Raw genomic sequence first — 8866 nt, forward strand, 5'->3', positions numbered from 1 at the left:
ATGGTGAGAACGAATACTGAACGTTAGAACCACTCATTACATGGGTCACACTTTGTTTCTTGTCATCAAATTACTTCTCAATGGATTCAGTTCTATAATATGTTTAACAAGTGCTGTAATATTATCCAAGACAAAAATTGTCTTGGATAAAATTGTGAATAATTTCTATTATAAAAAGGCCAATTTTGTCTCTACCTGTGCTCTAATGACATTCAGTAATTGGAGATTGAGGCTTGAGTGATCACAGAGAAAATAAAAAGAGATAACACGTCAGACAATATATGGAGCATTTATTGGATGCGGAGCAAGGTTATAGCTGAGATACAGACTTTAAGACCAGATTCTAAGAGTGTTCGTGATTTCTTCCACTTTTTTGATGAAACCAGTCATTAACAGGATCTGCTCTTATCTGTAAACCAGTCGGTCCTCAACTCTTCCTTCCTTTATTGGACAGTGCAGCTTTTTTTGTTTCTAGTGACTTTGTCAGCTTGCTTCCCGTCTTTCATCTTCTTCAGCGCTTCTATGATCTAATTACATAAGGATCAGAAGTATGTTACTTTATTACATGACATAAAAACAGAGAAGCTATACATAATGCAGCATACTGCACTTTGCTATACAACCAACCTTGTACAGGACATATGTGACATCTATCTAGTCTAAGGTCCTAATGCAGCCTCGTATGCCTCCACGAGTGGTATTCTACTAGCATTGCTATCTGAGATTGATGAAAATAGTTACTACACTTCCAGAGTCGGTGGTAATCAGTATGTATAAAATATATACGTATAATATATATACACACACACACACACACACACACACACAAAACACCACCAAATGACTGTGCTGAAGGAAAATAGGCATCAAATTTATCAGAACAATCTTTAAACCATTGGGTGGATTCGCAGGTGGCAATTTTTTTGTTACGTATGCTTTTAAAACTCCTACCGAATTAGGAGCATGTGTGTATAAATGGGCTTTACACTACTGGATAACTGCAGCCTATGGTGCTTTCACATTACGTTTTGCCACCCATTTGTTGGTCCCCTCGGTGCTTATATCCGAATCCCCTGCAAAATGGGATACGGGTGTATGCGCAGACAGGGCCATACACTATAATGGTTCCGACAGAGTGAACGCACTCTGTCCTGCATGTATGTCTACTTGAGACAGACACCAGACACAGTCTGCTACACATTCGCCCGAAATTCCGTTTGTGGGGTTTGGACGTAAGACCAATGAACGGATAACAAAGCGCAATGTGAAAGCACCCATAATTAATTCAGGACTCGTATTAAATTAGAAACAACTTATGCTCACCTCCTGTAATATTACCGTTCTAGCTGTTGCTAGATGGTGATGTGACTTGTGATGTCACTTGTCGGCTGCAGCCAGAGAACAGATGGTTGTCAGTTGCAGCTCAGGGTTGATGTCCACTCTGATGAAATAATAAAATTTGCAGCAGGCAAGTGGCTGGTCATTGGCTTCAGCCTGTACGTGACCCAACAAGCCATGTTGCTCTCCGGAAACAGCAGCACTGATATCGCTAGAATGCCGCCCCTCTAGGAGGTGTGTATACACTGTTTATATTTTAATTAGAGTCCTGAATTGGTAAAGATGGGGTTGTGCAGCAGTGTAAAACCCCTAACAGCCACAACTTGAAGTTGAAATTCGACCATGTCTGTTAACTATTTAGATGCTGCTGTCAACTGACAACTGGAATTAAATGGAGCAGATGCCGGTGTGTGTAGATAGAAACCTATCGGTCCCAAGGATGTGATCATGAGGTATCAATGGGCTACCATGTCAGCTGAGGGCCTACTGAAGGCTCCATGTCTGCCAAATTGGTACTCATGTCAAGTTCAGCAAGTGTGGAATTGCAATTTATAGTAAAAGCAATAAGACAATCACAGAATCAAGTTCTCTAAGGGATCTAAAAAAAATAATGTAAAAAAGAAAAATAAAGCAAAACGTTTTAACACATATGTTCAAATGACACATACAGTTAGGTCCATATATATTTGGACAGAGACAACATTTTTCTAATTTTGGTTATAGACATTACCACAATGAATTTTAAACAAAACAATTCAGATGCAGTTGAAGTTCAGACTTTCAGCTTTCATTTGAGGGTATCCACATTAAAATTGGATGAAGGGTTTAGGAGTTTCAGCTCCTTAAAGGGAACCTGTCACCACGTTTTTGGAAGATGGGATAAAAATAGCGTTAAATAGGGGCAGAGGTGGGCGTTACATTAGTGTGTGTGTTATGCGTTTATTACCCACCTAAGTTGCCGAAATAACTTTGCAAAGTCTCCGTTTTCGCCTGTCAATCAGGCTGGTCAGGTCACATGGGCGTGGTGTCTTCACCCAGATTTGGCGTAGTTTTCCGTTGGTGGCGTAGTGGTGTGCGCATGCCCAAAGTCCGGAATCCTCTTCCAGGGGATTTAAAATAGCGCGGTGTTCGTTATTGCATTGGTGATCGGTGGGCGCGGCCATCTTCCTTTGGCCGCGCGTGCGCAGAAGCGGCGCTCTGCTGGCCGCGGCTTCAGGAAAATGGCCGCGGGATGCCGCGCGTGCGCAGATGGATATCGCGGCGGCCATTTTCCTGAAGCCGCGGCCAGCAGAGCGCCGCTTCTGCGCACGCGCGGCCAAAGGAAGATGGCCGCGCCCACCGATCACCAATGCAATAACGAACACCGCGCTATTTTAAATCCCCTGGAAGAGGATTCCGGACTTTGGGCATGCGCACACCACTACGCCACCAACGGAAAACTACGCCAAATCTGGGGGAAGACACCACGCCCATGTGACCTGACCAGCCTGATTGACAGGCGAAAACGGAGACTTTGCAAAGTTATTTCGGCAACTTAGGTGGGTAATAAACGCATAACACACACACTAATGTAACGCCCACCTCTGCCCCTATTTAACGCTATTTTTATCCCATCTTCCAAAAACGTGGTGACAGGTTCCCTTTAACATGTGCCACCCTGTTTTTAAAGGGACCAAAAGTAATTGGACAATTGACTCCAAGGTTATTTCATGGACAGGTGTGGGCAATCCCTTCCTTTATGTCATTCTCAATTAAGCAGATAAAAGGCCTGGAGTTGATTTGAGGTGTGGTGCTTGCATTTGGAAGGTTTTGCTGTGAAGGAAACATGCAGTCAAAGGAGCTCTCCATGCAGGTGAAACAAGCCATCCTTAAGCTGCGAAAACAGAAAAAAAACATCCGAGAAATTGCTACAATATTAGGAGTGGCAAAATCTACAGTTTGGTACATCCTGAGAAAGAAAGAAAGCAGCAGTAAGCTCATCAATGCAAAAAGACCTGGGCGCTCACGGAAGACAACAGGGGTGGATGATCGCAGAATAATCTCCATGGTGAAGAGAAACCCCTTCACAACAGCCAACCAAGTGACCAACACTCTCCAGGAGGTAGGCGTATCAATATCCAAATCTACCATAAAGAGAAGACTGCATGAAAGTAAATACAGAGGGTTCACTGCACGGTGCAAGCCACTCATAAGCATCAAGAATAAAAAGGCTAGACTGGACTTTGTTAAAAAACATCTAAAAAAGCCAGCACAGTTCTGGAAGAACATTCTTTGAACAGATGAAACCAAGATCAACCTCTACCAGAATGATGGAAAGAGAAAAGTATGGCAAAGACGTGGTACAGCTCATGATCCAAAGCATACCACATCATCTGTAAAACATGGCGGAGGCAGTGTGATGGCTTGGGCATGCATGGCTGCCAGTGGCACTGGGTCACTAGTGTTTATTGATGATGTGACACAGGACAAAAGCAGCCGAATGAATTCTGAGGTATTCAGAGCCGCCATACTGTGTGCTCAGATCCAGCCAAATGCAGCCAAACTGATTGGTCGTCGTTTCATACTACAGATGGACAATGACCCAAAACATAAAGATAAAGCAACCCAGGAGTTTATTAAAGCAAAGAAGTGGAATATTCTTGAATGGCCAAATCAGTCACCTGATCTCAACCCAATTGAGCATGCATTTCACTTGTTAAAGACTAAACTTCAGACAGAAAGGCCCACAAACAAACAGCAACTGAAAACCACCGCAGTGAAGGCCTGGCAGAGCATCAAAAAGGAGGAAACACAGCGTCTGGTGATGTCCATGAGTTCAAGACTTCAGGCAGTCATTGCCAACAAAGGGTTTTCAACCAAGTACTAAAAATGAAAATTTTATTTAAAATTACTGAATCTGTCCAATTACTTTTGGACCCTTTAAAAACAGGGTGGCACATGTTAAGGAACTGAAACTCCTAAATCCTTCATCCAATTTTAATGTGGATACCCTCAAATGAAAGCTGAAAGTCTGATCTTCAACTGCATCTGAATTGTTTTGTTTAAAATTCATTTTGGTAATCTCTATTACCAAAATTAGAAAAATGCTGTCTCTGTCCAAATATATATGGACCTAACTGTATGTTCAAAAAAAGTATTAATTCTACACAATCATCTCTAAAGGCAGTATTGCTATTTAGATAAGCATAGCTTCCAAATATATATGTTTCCAATTAATACACTCCAATCCTTAGTCACTATCTTGACATATTTCGGCAGTCCAATTCAGGCCAGGCCATCAGAAGACATACCAAACGTTAATTCGAGAAAGCGGAAGATTTCATGTCTAGATGAAATGGAGTCTCATTTGCAAAGCAATACATGTGCTTTACCAGGAAAATGCTGCTTTATTGTAGCCCTGTATGTTACTTTGAAATTCTCAGAGAAAACAGAATAAAAAAAAGAGAGGTGAACAATGACTACAGTCATCCATGTGAGGGTGTGACCCCGCCTGATTGACAAAGAGACAACTGTCAATCAAGTCAAGCCAGGTGGGGACCCACCCAAGTTATTTGTTCTGCCTATTCTCGACCCCACCTTAAGCCATGTTTCCACTAAAACAAAACATTTCAGAGTAAACATGTAGTTATGTCGCCTAATTTATGCTGCATGTGTTTGGAGAAAATAAATTGCCCCAACAGGTTCTCTTGATTACCAGCCCAGGATAAAAACAAATTACAAATTGTCTGCGCTGCTGGAAAGAAGTCTCTTGCTGCGATATTCTTTGAAGGCTAATTTATTATCCATTACAGGTTTCAATGCCATACTGGAATCTTTATGAAGTGTAAAAAAGCAGACCTGTTTTTTTTTTTTTTTTTACAGTACTGTTTATCCACACTGCAGATAAGGAATGAAGATCCTGATCGTGGTGGAGTTTTTAAAACTGGATTTTTTGTCTTTATGGTTCTTTAGTCAACGCTTTTCAAAGTCATTCCAGACTGCTTCCTCAGGACAAAGACCGTACATATAGATAATGGAAAGTGAACATATTTATACTAAGGATTTGAAAAAAAAAACGGGAGCCAAAAAGACACATTACATACCAAATTTCAATTGCTTGCCGTTTTTTTAAAAGTTCAAAAAGAAGAGAAAATAGAAAAGAGAATTTCTTAAAAGGGACTAAAATATGTATCAGTATGCTTTTATTGTTGTGTCTCTTTAAAAGGTGTTATAAAAAATATATAAATAAAAATATGTATATAAAAATATTTTGAAAAGGTGATTGTCTCTTTAAAACTTGGACTCGAATTGGAATCATGTAAACCTCTTGGCATTTGCCCTTCAGTTCATATACACACTGAGCCACGGAGAACTGAGTCAGAAGAGCCGGTAATGGATGAGTAACCGTGACGAAAAGCTGCTGAGGTCCGAATAAGCGGTAGAAGATGAGTGAACGTGACAAAAAGGAAAGTTATTTGTGTGGATATTCTAGACTGTATTCAAAGTGGAATACATGTGAGAACTGATTAATTTGTGGCAAGTGGGAAAAAGGAATAGTTCTTTATTATGAGAAGAATGTAGATGTGATATAGAACTCAAAGAAAAGGGGTGGTCAGAGGAACTGTTTGTAGATCTACCTACGTGATTCACTGTGTGCAAAGGTTACCTGTCATACGGCCAGGAACCAGACCAGTGCGTGCGGCAGAAAAAGGAGGCTGAAAGAACATGAATGTATGATCATGTGCAAGATCGCGGCCTAACATAAATGATCATATTAAAAACATGCTGGTGTTATATTTTTTTTTCTTCTTTTCTCTCTCTTCTTTTTCCTCTCTCTCCTTGGATTTGCAGTGAGCTGTTTATTCCTATACATGGTTGTGTGATACACGACCTTCTCAGGTTGGTGGATCCTTTAATACATTCATTTATGCCAGTACAGCCTTGAAATGCGTAGTGGATAATAAAGAATCTCCTAAGAATATTGCAACAGACTTCTTTCCAGCAGCACAGACTATTTTTCAGCTTGTTTTTATCCTGTTTTGGTAAACTCCATCTGGCGAATTTCCCCAACGACGGGGCAGCGGCAGCTGGCTAACAAAACCTTTATATTGGTTGTGTCCTCACGTAACCACATAAGGTGAACCTATTGTAAATACTCCCTCTTATACTAGGGTTTGACCCTATGGTGCGCTTCTTTCTTCAGTCATTGTTTCCTCAGGTTCTCTGTATTATAATCTGCTCTTTCATACTAAGGCTTCCTTTACCAATTTCACTGAAAGTAAAATTAAAATATTAACACTTACATCTTTTGGATAAGGAAACCCTCCACATTCTAGTTTAGAGAAGATCAACTCATCATTAACTTTCACTTCGAAGCTTCCTGTAAGTGAATACAATAATACTATTATTATTATTAATAATAATAAAATAATAATTATGCCATTCTACTCAGTGTGCCGGCATGATCTGAATTCAAGACCAAGAGACCCAATTTCACATAGTGGAGAAATACCTGACATTCCTCACTAAAATACCATCCTGACATACTGCTCACTTGTTTATGACCCTTAGCACACGGCACACGCCATAACCGAAACTGGATTATTAAAAAGAAGTAATTTATGGCTGAAGCAGAAATAAGTGCTATATAACTCATAAACTACAGATAGTACCCCGCACTCCTTGAAATTCATGTGATCTGAGAGAAAGAGTCTTTTGGGGTTCTGGTTCATAGTGTTAGACAAAAAGTGAGTAATAAAAAAAAAAATAATAATAGCCAGTCACAGGTAGCAAACTCATGTAGAGCTGCAATGGCTACAGATGGATGTGATTTATGACCTAGTGCTCCTACCTGTCCACCATGGAAAGATAAAGAGACAATTATTCAAATTTGGTCAGTAACCTATACTAACAGCTTGGTCTGCCTGGAGGGTGTGGAATTTTAAACCCCATCCTCTCCAGAGCATAAAATGTATTGTGGGTAACAGCGCTTTGAATATTTTTTATCATTGCAACCGATAAACAATAGCCCATGTTATTTATTGTTATTAAAAAAATGTCTGTGCGAAATGGATTCTGAATTCATCCGTTGATGACTGGGAGATCTCCTAAGATAAGTAAGTGTGTGTATATATATATATATATATATATATATATATATATATATATATATACACATAATCTCTATCTGTGGTACAGTATATCCACACACAAGATGTCAAATACCCTACAGATTGGGTCACACATTTAGGGCCACCACCAAGATGATGGAGTCCAATCTCATGAAGTGGTTGCTATAGTCAATCTCTTGGCTACTATATTAGAAGTGAATGGAGGGGGGCGTACATGTGCAGCTACCTCCCCAACCACATTGGCATTAGCCTCTAGAGATGTGTGCTCCAAGAGGTAGAAATGTTAGGACATATGCTGTGGATGTATGAAATACCCCTTTAACACGCCAGGCAGCATTCAGAAGGTATAAAACTACATTGTGCCCATCTTGTAACGTAGGTGGTATATTGTGGTACTCTCCTATGGTGACAAATTTTCTCAATACTGACACATAGCAAAAACAGGCTTATTTATAGAGAAACGTAACATGTACTCACCGACTCTGCCAACACCACCACTAATCTCCGCATCAGGTACATGCTCCTTGATTTCAAAGGCAAGCTCCCGATAACGGGGCTCGTACCCTCACCTTCCACTACAAGGCAACGGGAGGAAAGTTTCATCAATCAAAGTTTGGATTGCGGGATTCACTTTTACATCTGTTTTCTGTTCTTTTAACTTGTGTGTAATACTTCACACATGTACTATTAATGAACTTCTAAACGCCCACAGTGCTGTATATCAGCGGGCAGAAGTGCAATGCTGAACAGGTGTCAGGAAATAAGGCTGAAATCAACTCAGAAAATCTTGAAAATGTTCAAGAAGAGACATAAATGTGCTCGAGGACAGAACCTGCCATCATTCATTTCTAAGAGAGCATATAATTGATAAAGATTGGGGCTCCAGTATCTGATCTATCAGCCATACATCTTACCAGTATTCTACGTGAATCTTCATGGCTTGTTTCTGCATGCTGAGGATGCCTTGTGATGTGGAAGGCTGTAGTGCTGGGACTTCAGCGCCTGATGGGAGTGGTAGAGGAGGACCTGGCTTTGGAGATCTGCCTAGTCATCCCACTAGTGTTTTCTCTGTCATGTGACTTGTAATTTGAAGCCAGCAACACAATACCCTGCTTGCTTAGATTCTGAGACAATAAAGGTCTAGAAACAATCTCTGAGGCGGCACAGATATGAGGCCTGACTTTACTATGGCAACTGTGTGTGGTAAATAGAAGCGCCTCTACGTAAGGAGCATTAATATGGAAAGCACATCCCAGACAGCTGTCAGTATATGGCTACACAGAACCCACGATCAATAGTATTCAAGGGCTGAACTCATTAACATATAGCACTACACAAAGAAAGTAGGAGAACCTACGGAGTATATATGCCCATTAAAAAATATTTTTATTATTAAAAATTAAGACATACATGAATAA

The 8866-nt window shown here is 40.4% G+C and overlaps 1 pseudogene across 1 annotated transcript; it reads right to left on the reverse strand.

Annotated features, from left to right (window-relative positions):
• Positions 1 to 273: 273 nt before the first annotated feature.
• LOC143775488 (migration and invasion enhancer 1-like) lies at positions 274 to 8517 on the reverse strand (annotated as a pseudogene). Its single transcript, XR_013215655.1, has 4 exons — positions 8363 to 8517; positions 7926 to 8023; positions 6621 to 6697; positions 274 to 527 (listed from the first exon to the last, which is right to left on the reverse strand). The product of XR_013215655.1 is annotated as a migration and invasion enhancer 1-like (transcript).
• Between the last annotated feature and the right edge of the window lie 349 nt (positions 8518 to 8866).

The sequence above is a fragment of the Ranitomeya variabilis genome, chromosome 5 (genome assembly GCF_051348905.1).
Source record: "Ranitomeya variabilis isolate aRanVar5 chromosome 5, aRanVar5.hap1, whole genome shotgun sequence".
NCBI classification, from domain to species: domain Eukaryota; kingdom Metazoa; phylum Chordata; class Amphibia; order Anura; family Dendrobatidae; genus Ranitomeya; species Ranitomeya variabilis.